This window comes from Dromiciops gliroides, chromosome 4, assembly GCF_019393635.1.
Source record: "Dromiciops gliroides isolate mDroGli1 chromosome 4, mDroGli1.pri, whole genome shotgun sequence".
Lineage (NCBI taxonomy): Eukaryota > Metazoa > Chordata > Mammalia > Microbiotheria > Microbiotheriidae > Dromiciops > Dromiciops gliroides.
Genome location: NC_057864.1, coordinates 395,686,315 through 395,702,039, shown reverse-complemented (window position 1 = coordinate 395,702,039; position 15,725 = coordinate 395,686,315). Strand labels below are relative to the sequence as shown.

Sequence of the window (15,725 nt, the reverse complement as noted above, 5' to 3'; positions counted from 1 at the left end):
TGCTATGATTAAATGTTACTTTATACTACAATATAATTCAGGAACTATTGAAATAGTGTTGTTCAATCCCATAATAAAGTGGTCACACATTGTTGTGCTTTTCTAATAGCACCTTATATTGCTATTGGCTATGGTTTTTTACTACTCTCATGTCTGCTTCAAGTATCTAACCCTAGTCCTTTGCTGCTTTTAGGAGGAAATGAAGGTTGCCAAACTACTACCTTGTTAAATCAGTAAATATAATTTACATATATGGGTTCAAATCTCAGATTCACTCCTTACAACCTGTGTGACTTTGGAAAATCTATCTGGGCCTCAATTTCCTAATATGTCAAATATAGGGATTGGACTCTCTAAAGTCCCTTTTAAGTGTGAATCTGTGATACTCTAATTCTGTTTTCCTCAATAACAAGTATTTTGTAAAAGATGAGTATCAAAATTTACAGACTTGATTCACACTTTTCCTTTTCTCCTTAATTCATACATAATAGTATTAACAGAAAAATGGCCAAAATGAAAAGAGCTTATAATAATCATATAATTAATCATATAAACTATATAAACCAGAGCATATCTTAAATCTAGATTCTATTCCAAAATGGGCTTTCATTAAACCTACCAGAATTTTAGCATTATAGTTAACTAGCAGTTATAGATGGTTCATAGTGGGGTATACAGTACCTGGTTCATAGTAGGTGCTTAATGTTTACTGAATTGGGTTCATATTTTATGTAATTGTCCTATTAAAATATTAAGCAAAATTTTAATCTGCTCCTCAACAATGTTATGATTTGCTTAATTTTTTAAAAAATTTAATGCAATATTTTGGATTAGGAAAATTTTAAATTATTAGATTATAAGAATATTGAATTTATAATTTTTAAATAAAGATATACACCCAGATAAATGAGCTGTATATAGATATGCACACATAATAAATGAATGACCATGATTACATCCTTATATTGATCAAATATAGGACACTAGAACAGCATCTAGTTAATTTTCCAAAAGAAATTTAGAGATAAACCTCCCAGCTGAGGGGTCTTCATCTTCACAGGGAGCACAGAGGAGGAGTAGAAGCTACTGATGGCTTGAGGGGAGAAAGCAAAAGTTAGTAGCTTCACCTCAGAAAAAGATAAACAATACCAGAGTCGTGCTCTGTTGGTTCCCAGATTTACATACTGAAACACAGGGTGCTACAGAAATTACTGTTGGCTAAATAAGTGAGAGTGCTTTTTCAGAAACAGTAGTAAATCAAGTAATAGCTGCAAGCTCTAATGCCAAAGAAAAGTTAAAGTTGGGTGGGAAATAAAACTTAAATTTTGCTGCCTTGACTTGCTCTAGATTTTAGCATATTCTTTTTATATAGCCTATTTATATTTATAGATACATGGTTATCTACCTGATTTTTAACCATTACAAAGACAAATCTCATAATAAATGCAAATAACCTTGCCCTAAGTCTTAATTGATAGCACATTCATTTTAAGTATTACCCAACAAAATTTTCAGACACCAAGTTGGAAAATCCTTAGGTATTTATTTTGCACATAGCTAACTGGTACTGTCTACTGTCCAAGAAAACTTAAATCTACAATCATGAGTGCAAACTTAGAAGTCTTAGTACTATAATGAAAATAGTTTTGATCTCATAGATCCCCTAAGAGTCTCATCCTTGACCTAGACTTTGGGAACTAATGCTCTAAACTAAGAAGATTTCTCAAACAGTTTTTGTCTTTCATGGTTCTGTCCTTCAACAGAGGAGGCCTAAAAAATATCACTATAAAAGATTTGGATAAATTAGTAGATTAATATTTAAGAAAGGAGGATCAAGAATATTAGGGCTGAGTGGAGAGTAAAAAACCAAGATTTAAGGACTTCTTAGTACTCCAAAACAAAGGCACATGTAATTTAAAAGCTATACTGAAAATAACTTAAGATATTTATAATCCTTAACAAAAGCAATCACTGAATCTTAAGCAATAACTATAAATTTATGATATAGTCAAAGCTCATTTATCTTGAATGACTACACGAATTTAAATTTTGTGATAATTAGGAAAAGGTAACTAGTCTAACTGGTTTGATTGACTTTAGTATTAACTATTACATTTTTTTTTTGCTAAGAAAACCAATAATGTAAAAATGTAGAGGATTGTCAAAAATCAGAGACATTAGAACTCTTTAGTCTGCTGCTTTTGCATTTCAATTACAAATCATTCTCTTCTAGTCATTAAAATAATAACTTTCTGAAGTAACACTACTTGTTTGAAACTACATTTCTCTAAAAACATTTGTAAATGTAGTCTTTTCCCTATTTAATAATAAAAAAAACCCTCTTCTATTGCTCAATTCTCCCTCACATATCCCCAACAGATCTACATAGTTAGGTTTTACTGTTTGGTCTTCATATTTAGGGAATATGGTCAAAGATTAGTCTCTGAAGTCACTAAGTTTTTTTCCCCAAATTTTGAAAAGCATCCAACTATATAATTCTAAAAAAAACAAGGATACAGGAAAAATTTCACATAAAACCATACATTTTTGCCATAAATCTATCAAATTTCATGATGAGCACTATATACCATAGAAGCTTAATTAAGAAAGCAATTCACAGTAGTACAGTTCTAGTAACAGAAAATTAGAAAAAAATATATTTCCAATATGATAAGGAAAGCAAAGCTATTTTTTCTTTCATGGAGATAAAGCCTGGACCTGATACTTCAGTAGTATAGAGAACTCAACATGAGACCTCTTTCTACTAATGCAGGTAGGCACCTTCTCTGCAACTTAAGAGAATTGCCAAGAGCATTGAGAGGTTAAATGACTTGCTCAGGGCCACACAGCCAATAGATGTAAGAGACAAGAGTTGAAGCTAGGTCTTCCTGGATCCTCAACCAGCTAGTTCTCTATCTTCTACACCACTGTGCCTCAATTTTTTCCCTGAATATTGTCAGAAATTGAAATGTTTCTTTAATCTTTATAAGGACACCTGTTAGCCATATTCCATTTTGTGATTTCAGTGAGCTTTAGAAATGTCACAACATCTTAAAGACAATTTTCTTCTTCCATTTAGAAAAAATTCAACATTAAAAACTACATTTCCCTCCTATACTAGTAAGCATTTTCAAATAGTGCCCATAGCATACATAATCAAAAGCTCTACTTTCGGGGCAGCTAGGTGGCACAGTGGATAGAGCACCGGCCCTGGATTCAGGAGTACCTGAGTTCAAATTCGGCCTGAGACACTTGACACTTACTAGCTGTGTGACCCTGGGCAAGTCACTTAGCCCCAAATGCCTCACTAAAAAAAAACAAAAACCAAAAAAAAAAGCTCTACTTTCATCTATATTTATTCAAAGTGTGAACTGATCAGAGATAAATACCTAGGAAGTTAATTTTTTTAAAAGCAAAAGGAAATCAAATGCAGGGCATCTTAATTCCTTCCCTTCACACCCAAAGTGACCAATAACTATACTACCTCAAATAAGTTAGCCCTACTGCTTTCATTTGTTGTTCAGTCATTCAGTCATGTTCAATTCTTTGTGATCCCACATACTATAGTATGCCAGGCCGTTCTATCCTCCCCTATCTCCCAAAGTCTGTTCAAGCTCACATGTTGCTTCCATGACACCACCTATTCATCTCATCTTCTGCTATCCCTTTCCTTTTTTTGCCTTCAATCTTTCCCTATATCAGGGTCTTTTCCAGTGAATCCGGTCTTTTCAGTAAGTGGCCAAAGTATTTCAGCTTCAGTATTTTTGCTTCCAATGAGTAGTCAAAGTCAATTTCTTTAAGTATTGACTGATTTGATCTCCTTGCTGTCCAACGGACTCTCAAGTCTTTTCTAGCATGACAATTTGAAAGGGTTGATTCTGTGGCACTCAGTTTTCCTTATAGTCCAATTCTCACAGCCATAGTTACTGCTGGAAAAAACACAGCTTTGCCTATACTGACCTTTGTTGGCAAGGTGAGGTCTCTGCTTTTTAGTATGCAGTCCAGATTTGCCATAGCTTTCCTTCCAAGGAACAAGCATCTTTTAATTTCAGGGCTGCAGTTAGCATCTGTAGTGATCTATGAGCCCAAGACTATAAAATCTGACACTGCTTCCATTTCTTTCCCCTCTATTTGCCAGAAGGGGATAGAACCAGTTGCCATGATCTACTGCTAGAGCATGACAATGCTAAAGCTAACATCAGAGATTCAATCTCTTTATGAATGAATGAATTTTTCTCCATTCACTAACTGCTTACCTAACCTTGGTGAGTCCAAGTCTACAACATCTCTTCCTTCTCTCTCTCTCAATGTCTTAGACAATCATTCACTACCAAACACCTATGCTAATAAGGCAGCAGTCTCCTACTGCCAATATCAGGGATTTTCAGAGTTGGAAAGAACCTTAAAGACAATCTAGTTCAACCCATACTTGAAAAATAATTCCTCTAAAACATATTCAATAAGTAGTCACTCAGGGGCAGCTAGGTGGTGCAGCAGATAGAGCACCAGCCCTGGATTCAGGAGTACCAGAGTTCAAATCCGGCCTCAGGCACTTAACACTTACTGTGTGACCCTGGGCAAGTCACTTAACCCCAATTGCTCCCCCCCCACACACACATACACACTCACACTTTCCTTGAAAAAAATCCAATGAGTAGGAACTCTATCTCTCAGGGCAGCTCATTCCACTTTGAGATAGTTCTAATTAATATAAACTAAACCTAAAATTATTTCTTTGCAACTTCTGCCTAATGTGTTAGGCCTTTCAAATTTGAAGCATCTAAGTCTTATTTCTGGGTTAAATATCCTCAGTTTCTTCAAGTGATATGGTATGGCATGAATTCAAGTCTTTTAACCATCATAGCTATCTTTTTCCAGACACTCTCCAGCTAATTAAAGTTCTTCCAAAATGTAGCACCCAGAATCAAACACAATAATACTCCAGATATTATCTGATCACTTCAAATCTATCCTTCATACTGACACCAGAAAAACTTCTCAATGTGATATGGTCTCGTTGGTCTTTTTTTTTTTTTTAAGTAAGGCAATTGGGGTTAAGTGACTTGCCCAGGGTCACACAGCTAGTAAGTGTGAAGTGTCTGAGGCCGGATTTGAACTCAGGTACTCCTGAATACAGGGCCGGTGCTCTATCCACTGCGCCATCTAGCTGCCCGGTCTTCTGATCAATAAATGTCAGTGGATCCAGCTTGTCAACCAAGCTCAAACTCCTTGTCTTGAATTCAGAATCAGTCAATAAATATGCATTTATTAAGCACCATGCAAATGGTGCTTTGCAACAACATGCAAATAAATACGTGCAAATTATGTACAGGATAAATTGGGGGGGGAGGGAATAAACAGAAGAAAGGAACTTGAATTAAGAGGGATCAGAAAAGACCCTCTATAAATGGTAGGATTTTAGCTAGGACTTGAAAGAAGCCAGTAGGCAGAGATGAGAAGGGAGAGCTTTGCAGGAAAGTAAAAATGTCCAGAGCATAGAGACGAAGTGTCTTGCTGGAGGAACAGCAAAAAGACCAGTCTTGATAAACAGAAGAGTATGCTGAGAGGGTGGTGGAGGTGATATAAAGGGTGGGGGGAGGGAGCAGCTTATGAAGGTCTTTGAAAAACAGAATTTTTATATTCAAACCTTGAGGTGATGGGGAGACAATGCAGTTTAGGGGAAGGAAGGGCGCCTAGAAGATCACTGTGACAGCTGAGGTGAGGATGGACTATAATAGGAAGAGACTTGTAGCATGAAGACCAACCAGAAGGATATTGGAAAAGTGCAGGAATGAAGTAATAAGAGACTACACCAGGAAGGTGGCAGTGACAGAGCAGAGCAAATAAGGGAGAGATGTTGCAAAGGTGAAATGAAGGGGCAGCTAGGTGGCGCAGTGGATAGAGCACTGGCCCTGGAGTCAGGAGTACCTGAGTTCAAATCTGGCCTCAGACACTTAACACTTACTAGCTGTGTGACCCTAGGCAAGTCACTTAACCCCAATTGCCTCACTAAAAAAAAAAAAGAAAGAAAGAAAGAAAAAAAAAAGGTGAAATGAACAGGCTTTGGCAACAGATTGGATATGGGGGACAGTGAGCGAAGAATTAAGGATGACACCTAGGTTTTCATCCTGAGGAACTAGAAGGATGGTGTGGCCTCAAAAGTCACAGAGAAGTTAGGCAGAGGAGAAGGTTTTGGGGGAGAAATAATGAGTCCTGTTTTGGACACTGAATTTAAGACATCTAAGGGACATCTAGTTGGAAATGTTTAATAAACAATTAGAGATGTGAGACTTAGAGGCCAGCAGAGAGACTGGGACTAAATATGTAGATTGACAAACAGCATCATAGATAGATAACTGAATCCATGAGAGCTGACAAGATCACCAAGTGAAACAGTATAGAAGGACTTGGGCACAGGCCCAAGCCCTGAGGCACATTCATGGTTAGTAGACACCTCCTGGATGGAGATACAGCAAAGGAAACAGAGCACTCAAACAAGTAGGAAAAGAATCAGAAAAATAGTGTCATGAAAACCTAGAGAGAAGTACCAAGAGGGTGATCAACAACATCAAAAGCTGCAGAAAGGTCAAAAATGACACTGAGAAAAGACCGTAAAATTTGGCAATTAAGAGACTGAGAGTAACTTTGGAGAGAGCAGTTTAGGCTGAATTATAAGGTTAAAGGCCAGATTAGAGTTATGAAGATAATGAAAAGGAAGGCTCTCCACAACCAGGTACCACCCTGCTTTTCTTGTCTTCTCATCAAAATATCCTCCACTCCAGCCAAACTAGTGTTCTCTCCAACCTTTACCCTTCCAGCACTCCAATATTCTCTGGCGTTCATGCCCTTGTATGCCGTTTCCTATGCTCTCCTCCCTTTTCACCTAATCATCCTTTAAAGCTGAAAATGAAAGTCAGATCTTCCACAAAGCATTTCCTGATCCCTACCCCAACTCAACTTCACAGAGCACTTGGTCTTATTTCTTTAGAAAACTACAGGGGCAGCTAGGTGGCGCAGTGGATAAAGCACCAGCCCTGGATTCAGGAGTTCCTGAGTTCAAATCCGGCCTTAGACACTTGACACTTGCTAGCGGTGTGACCCTGGGCAAGTCACTTAACCCCCATTGCCCCGCCAAAAAAAAAAAAAAAAAGAAAACAAGAAAACTACAAAGCTCCATCAAGACAAAAACCAATTTTGTATCTCTACCAGCATTCAACAGTTATCTGCCCAAAGTAATCACTGGATGATTGATTATTGTTCTTCCTATTCAAAACCATGAGTATTACTGGAAACAGTACTCAAAGCTCATAAATTATTAGCACTATTCTAAGAGAAGGGACAACACATTATAAACTGAATTTATTATAATAATCTCTACTTAGGGATCCATAGTTTTCACTGAAATCAAGTTTTGTTGTAGAAAGTACCATGTTAAAAGTCAAAGCCGGGGCAGCTAGCTGGCGCAGTGGATAGAGCACTGGCCCTGGATTCAGGAGGACCTGAGTTCAAGTCTAGCCTCAGACACTTAACACTTACTAGCTGTGTGACCCTGGGCAAGTCATTTAACCCTCATTGCCCTGCAAAAAAAAAGTCAAAGCTTAATTCTGTTGGGCCTAGAGACTACATGAATAATAACAGTGATAATAATAATAACAATAACAACAGCATTTATAGAACACTTTGTTTTGCAATGCCCTTTATATATGTTAACTCACTTGATACAACAATCCTGTAACTCAGGTGCTATTATTATTCCCATTTTAAAGAAACTGAGGCTCAGGGAGGTTAAGTGACTTGTCCTGGGTTACAAAGCTATAAAGAGTCTGAGGAAGGATTCGAACTCAGGTTTTCCTGACCCCAAGTCCAGCAATGTATGCACCAAATGGTAGAAAACATAATTAAAGTATAATTTCTCCCTAATAACATTGTCTCTATGGGCTTGCTGTGTTATAATGAAAATAGTAGTATGGGGAGATATGAAGCAGAGACCTAGGCTTTTCCCCTACCTCTTTCATGAGGTATATGAAAAGATTAGGTATGTCACTACATGCCTTAATATTCTCATCTATCTGTTCAGTAGTTCAGTTGTGCCTGAGTCTTTGTGACTCTATTTGGGGTTTTCTTGACAAAGATACTGGAGTAATTTGCCATTTCATTTTCCAACTCGTTTTCCAGATGAGGAAACTGAGGCAAACAGGGTTAAGTGACTTGCCCAGGATATGCAGCTAGTGTCTTGAGGCTTCCTGACTCCAGGCCTGGTGCTCTATCCACTGTACCATCTAGCTGCCCTGTTCTCATCTGTAAAGGAGGGGTTACTATAAGGATTACATTAAATATATTAAAAAACCTTTTTTTTTTAAACTACAAAGCACCATACAAATATAAGGTATTTGCTTTACATAGTGAATTAGACAACATGAAAGATACTTTTTAAACAGCTGAAAAATGAGATACTTAAAAAATAATAAGCAACTATGGAAAATGAAAAATATTTATAAATGAACAAATTTTTTACATTTGTCAAAACAAGGATGGAAATAACCTATTACTATTATCGTTATGCTTATTATGACTTACATAGTGGTCCGGATTACTGAACCATCATTACTACTGATAATAATATAGATGGCTTATTATAGTCAATAAGGTCAGATTAAATAAGATCACAATGAAACCAAAGGGACAGTTAACATTTTAAAGACACTTTGGAGTTCATGTTGATATTTCGTCATATGAAACACCATTTCAATAAGTGGGCAACTGATTAAGAGCTGAATTTATTTTGAAACACTGAGATCATTCAATTAAATATTACATGAATACTATGGAATCATAATATATGTAGTAGACAAGAGATAATAAATGCTACCCCAAAATTTCAGTCTTCACATTCAAACTGCAGTTAAAAAATCAGTTACTAGGATTCATCTCAACTATAATAAAAACAGTATTTTCAAGGTTTGTTTTTACCCAGTCCTATACCTATGATTTCATCTGTGTGGAGAAACTCAGTGTGAAAAAGTCCCCCCCACCAAAACAGATGGGTGACACATCCATAACTTTAAGTAATTAAAGCACTGAGAAGTAATTTGCCTATAGGCACAGCTAGTATCTAAAGACTTGAAACCAGATCTTCCTGACTCCCAACATCAGCCTTCAATCCACTATGTCAAGGTGCCTCTTTAAAAGATTAGGATGCCAACCAAATTGCTTGATATACTTGGAGAAACTAAAACAACCTTTAAACCACACTAAAAATTAACCTAGTACTTCACTCTTCCAAACTTCTAAATTTCAAGCCCACCTTAAAATTTGGATAATCTAGTTATTTATTAACAATATCTAGCATTTACATAGCACTTTAAGGTTTGCAAAGTGCCACATGTTATTTCATTTGACCTTGATTTGACATGTTAATTGGAAATATCACCACTCTCATCATTCATAAATACGAAATATATCCTGAAGCAATAATTGTATATGAATGTGAGGCTTCAGAAATATCAAATATAACCATCTCTTACTATACAAGATGGCTATAAAATATATAATTTACCTTTTTTCAATGACCTGTACCTTAAAACAAAATAGTGTCCCCACACTCACATCTACTGTCTAGTATCATCTACCTGTTAGTACCACAGGATGTTAATATAGAGTGTCAGACAGAGAGCTTTATGCCAACACAGGAGAGTAGAAATAATGACATCAGAACCAAATAATGAAATATCTCCTATCCTATATTAGAGTTCTTGTTTGACAATCACACTGACTCTAGAGTACTCGTTAACTTCACACAACCCTAGCAAATAAGGATGAAGGGAGCCCAATCTCAAATAATATCACCACCCTTTCCAACCAAATGTTAAAATTAAGAATTAGTAAAGCAAAGAATGAATTTGGTATGTGTGAATCTGAAAACTCCTCATAATTCTCTAATTCCATGTTTTCAAGTATCATACCAAATTCACTCCCTAAGTTTAAAATTATGTAATAATACTGCCATATGTCACAGAACATCTATGATCATTCCCTGGGCAAAACATATAAAAAATAAATTAGAATGATCAAAAACAAAGTCAACAACAGAAATAACAAATGTAATCATAATATCTTGCTATCAATGAAAATATTAAACCTCTACAAAAATGGTAGTTTATGGCTATTTTTCTCATAAGCATGTCTCATTATATAGTACTTCTGCTACAATCTGCTTTTCTGTAATTTAAAAAAAATCAATACCTCAAACACCTCTTTAAAGAAAACAGGAAAGAGGCAATTTTAGGATTAATAAACATTTCCTCATCCCTTCACTGAATTCTTAAACAGTTTTACTAAGATAGGATAAATGTAATACTCAAATGAAGTTCAATAAGAATTTTATGACATCTTTGCAGATTTTCACAAAAGATATATTAATACTGAATAACAAACAACTTAAATGAATAGCAAAGCTTTGTTATAGAGCAGAATGCAAGCCGATAGAACAAGTATTTATAGGTATTCACATATCACTGTTAAGTAGCAATACTCTCCCTGTACTTAGCCCATTTTTTAAAAAAGTAATTACACAACAAATTTCCTAAATATCCTTCCCTCAACTTGTTATATTCAAGTGATACAAGTTAAAGTCTTCCATTTCCCAACTGTGGCCCACAAAAGTAAAATACCATCTTACTACTAGTTCTAAACCCAACATTTTCCATATGGTCTGCCTTATGTGGGTTGCATTGGTCTTACTATGCTTCTCGTGTCCATGCTGCTGGAAAAAGCAGTCTGTACAAGCAGGAGTAGAGGCACAATCCTGAGAGAGAGGAGCAGAGAGAGATGTTGAGAAAATAAACCTACAAAATGACCTCACCTAGGAGTTCAGGGGGCTCAGCCAAAGTTCAAGGCCATAGCCACATGAGCTAGAAATAAACCCAATAGCCCTAAAATTAGCTCTACAAAGAGAAATCTATAATTGTCAAAAGTCATCATCACTCATTTCAACCAATATTGAAGTCCTCCCTTTAACTCCCCCCCAAAGAGACTAAAATTGGACTGATCTGGAACAATTAGTGAATGGTATAGTTAACCAAACATTCTGGTAAGAAATTACCATGTACCATATTTAGATGACCATTTTTCAGAATTTTAGAATGCAATAAAAAATACTTAATAACAAACAGTTTAATTTTTCTTTCATGATTAAGGTAGCATTTAAGGATCTTACAGTACTTTGGCATCTTTATCTAACATTAATTATTTTATTATAAATGGAAATATAGTGGCAGAATTGATTAAGTATTTCTGGTTGACAGAACATTATAAAAAAGTTTTTACTCCACACAAATTTTATGCTGGGGAAAAAAACAACCAAGGAAAAAGTTCTGACCAACAAAATAACTTATTAAAATCTGGAATACAATAAAATCCTGTTTTGTGGAACCATTGATGAAATGGAATTTATATATTCTAATTTCAGAAAAGGGAGATCATCATCTAACCCCAGGAATTCTTTCCCATCTAACATCAAGAATTCTTTTAACTCCCAGTTTCAATACCCTATATCATTCTTCATCTACTATACTGTTCAATAAAAATCAGAATGACTAAGATGATGCAGAATTTTCACAGTCAAAGAAATAATAAATAAAGTATATTTCCGAATCAAAGAGTTTTATGATTACAAGGAACAGAGCATCTAATTCAATTTCTCATTTTGCAGATGAGGAAACTGAGGCTGTGATTTAAGTTACAGAGCTAGGATTGGATTATGGTTTCCTGACCCCAAATCTAATTCTTCTTAGACTGTAATACAATGCGAAATATTTTTTAAAAAGGAGTTTCTGTTTAACCTTCAGCAAACTACAAAATCCATATGCTAGAATCATTTCATTCCCATATCATTTTAATAAACAAGAAAAAAAAGGTGGTGGGCATGCTGTAGATTCAAACTACCATGAAATTAGGAAAAAATGAAATGGATTTCAAAATTTCAATTCTTCTCTGAATTTTCTTTATATATGCCATTTAAATGCATAAACTGTTATATAAATTTCATGTTCCCTTGCAGGTAGTCCACTGTTGTTGCCTTTTTTCCTATCAGTTCATTTCATGTCTATTACCTTCCCCCAAAGCCAGATGCTGTGGGGCCCTGGAAAAATACCCAAATTAAAGTTACAGTGCAGACTCTGTTTATGGAACTGGAGATAGGTTATACTTTGGGGATAGCTGTGAAGATACAGACAGCAGGACAGTGGGAAGTGCAATGGAAATATCATATGGCATGCCAGTTCTGGAGTTCTTAGCCCTAGAAGTAACCATGATATTAAGTTGTCTTGCTAACTTAAAAGGTCCTAAAAGAAAAGAATCCTGAGAGCTCAAGGGATCCAAAGAACCTGGAGGATCATTAGTTTTGTCTTTCTGATTAAAATAAACGCAAATATAAAAGCAACTTCCAAATTCTTATAAAATGTTTCCTATGTTAAGGAAACCCACATATCTTATTATCAACAAAGACTGTACAACTCATTGTACTTAAAGCAACGAGAGAAACAAGTAACAAATAAAAACAGAAAAAGATGTAACTAGATGAGATTGAGCACATGCTATCTTGGAAATCCTCCTGGAACAAAAACTCAACAACTAGCTAGCTAATATTCTAGGAAGCCAAGGCCCTGACTAAGCATACTCAACTAATTCAATGACTATTATTTCATTTTTGATGTCTAACACTTCAAATAGCCAAAGTTGTTTCATACATATAAGTATTCTCCCAGAAGCCTAAGAAATGAAAGGTAAGGAGCATACCTTTTTCTTTTACCTTCCTACCACAATAACTTGCACCCAGTTAGTGCTACCATATAGTTTGTGTGTATCTGCATAGAGAAGTATATACATATGCATGTGTATATATATGTACATGAATGTATATATAGATGTGTACATGTATACACACACATATAGCTATGTTTTATTATCAGCATATCAACAAGGATCTTCAGAAACCATATGTGAAACACCTTGTAAGAAAAGCCTGGCTCCCAGATGATTTTCTTATGCCACTGCAACAACAACCTCCCCTGAAAACACACACAACACAAACACAAACACACACACACAAACACACACACACACACACACACACACACACACACACAAAACTGTTACAGTGGCTCAGTAGGATAGTGGATTTACAGAAATCATTTTGTCCACGGACTTACCTAAAGTATTTTAACCCTACCTCAAAACAATTTGGGAGAGAGGGGTTGGGAAGACTGTCCTTTACAGGATGCTCAAACCTAGCTAGCATCACAGGCAATGATCAATCACATGTTAGGCCTCAATCCCATTTAAATTCAAGCTAAACAGGAGTTTACCAAGTGACTCAAAATAAGAATGGATAGCCTATCATTAGTTACAGTAGTTAACTCTTCTTATTTAAAAAAAAAAAGCTCATTGTCTGTCAGTCACTGAAAAAGTTGGGAAGCAATGCAACGATTCTCTAATTTTTAACTTTCATTTTATTTCACCTACAATAGCAGAAGTTCAAAATAACTACCAAAGTTAAATGCTAGTCTATAGCTAGAAATAAAATTGTAAGCCTGAGCTCAACTACATTTCTTTCACCAAAACTTGACTGAGACCGTAAAATTTAGTAGATTAAAGAAAACTTCTCAAGGTCTCAGTTTAAAGGAAAATGCCCAAGTGATATTTTTAAATTTATAATTTTTTAAATAAAGAGAAAATGTTAATTATCGAGTAATTATCACTACTTGACATTCTTTAAAAAATAATTCACTCAACAACACGACAAATTTCATTTTACAATGAAACATCATGTGTCAAGAAAAATTCCTAGAAACTACATTAAAATTCAAGGTATAACAGCAGCAACACCTATTATTTTCTATCAAAGATAAATATTTTTCACAGTAGGCCTCCTTCAACTCCAGAGCCTGATCAATTTTTATGCTTGATTTAAAAATTCATCCAGACTGAATTTTATCTCATTTTCAATTGGAAAGCAAAAATATTAAAATATCTTGTTACAAAATAACTACATTTTGGGTTGTATGAGAGATGTTTTGAACACACTGAAAGAAAAGTGCTATATAAAGATCAAATGTCCCATAGCTATTTTACTGCTACACTAAAAACTTATGGTATCTCTATATAACTGTGTCCTTTAATGTTTTAAAGGTCTCTATTTATGACTTATGTTCATAAGAAATACAAACCATTTTGTTAAACTTATTATGTAAAGGAACCCACAACCTGTATAACTGTCACTTAAATGATTTGAAGAGCACAAACTGGCAATCCCCACACACCTAAAGGTATATCTAGTTATAAAGATCATTCTCAAAACTGTTTGATCATATCTGGGTGAAAATAAGTGAAAGGGGGGCAACTAGGTGGTACAGTGGATAAAGCACCACCCTGGATTCAGGAGTACCTGAGTTCAAATCCAACCTCAGACACTAGGATACTTACTAGCTGTGTGACCCTGGGCAAGTCACTTAACCCTCACTGCCCCACAAAAAATAAAAAAGAAGAAGAAGAAAATAAGTGAAAGGGTTTCATTTTTCCTCATTCTTAAGATATTTCATATCCTGAACATTAATGAGAAACTGTTTAAAGCTATTATTTTTTCCCACGAGGTATGTTAAATTATTAGTAACAATTTATGGTATCTGCAAAATACTTTTCAATCTATGCTTTCAAGGCTTTTTATAACACCACCCAGTGTCAGTTCTAACCTTCTAAATTTGTGTTCACATTAGATAGCCAAGAATTTGGGAAGAAAATCTTTAAAGTCTTCTGTGCCCAATAACATTTTTCAATTCCTCTAATCAGTGAATAGAAATTCTGTCAAACTGTCAATTCTTGATTCAGTGCTTAATGAATACTTATTGACTTGAAAAAAATTAAGAAAAGCTTCCCCCCCCCATAATTCCATTACATTCTGTCCTAATATGGCAAGACTGTTTCTGTAAGAGTTGTCCAAGTTCATTTTTGGCCTATTTTCATAAATGGACAAAAAGCACATTTCCCCACCATCAAATGGGAAATTGTTTTAAAAATGTAAACAAAATAAAATAAATAAGCTAAATAAATAAATGTAAACAAAATAAACTAAAGCTGTTAAGGGTCTTTTAATTTCCTTCTTACTTAAAATATCATAGTAACATGAGTGGTTAGCATTAATATTAAGGAAAATGTTGACCTTACTTTAGTAAAATAACTGCTAAAGTTACATGTAGTGATAGGCATTACCCCTTGCAAAATAAATGCCAAACCAGGCAATTAAAAGTGGACAAGGTGCAATTTTCTTTAAATACACAGATCTCCTGATAAAGCACTTGGTTTTCCTGTGTATGTAAGCAAAATCATCCTAAATTATGTAGATATTTAATGTAGATATTGAGTTGAACTGGTACATTTCCTCGTGTGCTTGAACAAAATGTTTGCATTTAATTTTGTTTCAAGTTTAATTATAACAGAAAATCAACTCTTCTTTAGGAATCTAACCAAGCCTTTCTTCAGATGAGCAGAGTCAGTGAAAAAGATAATGAAAATAACACAATCCAAGGGGGCTTGCTCAGTTAGCAGTCACATAACCTTTAGGTATCATCCTATCTGAGACATCCCCTGTGTGATGCCTCTGCTTTCTACCTTAGCATCCTCCTCCCTACAAGGCACACAGATACAGAGGCCTCTCTCACCATTTCCGTATT

The 15,725-nt window shown here is 35.2% G+C and overlaps 1 protein-coding gene across 1 annotated transcript in view; it reads right to left on the bottom strand.

The window, feature by feature from the left end:
* Nucleotides 1-15,725, bottom strand: part of SCAF8 (SR-related CTD associated factor 8) — a 99,418-nt gene that overhangs the window by 82,876 nt on the left and 817 nt on the right.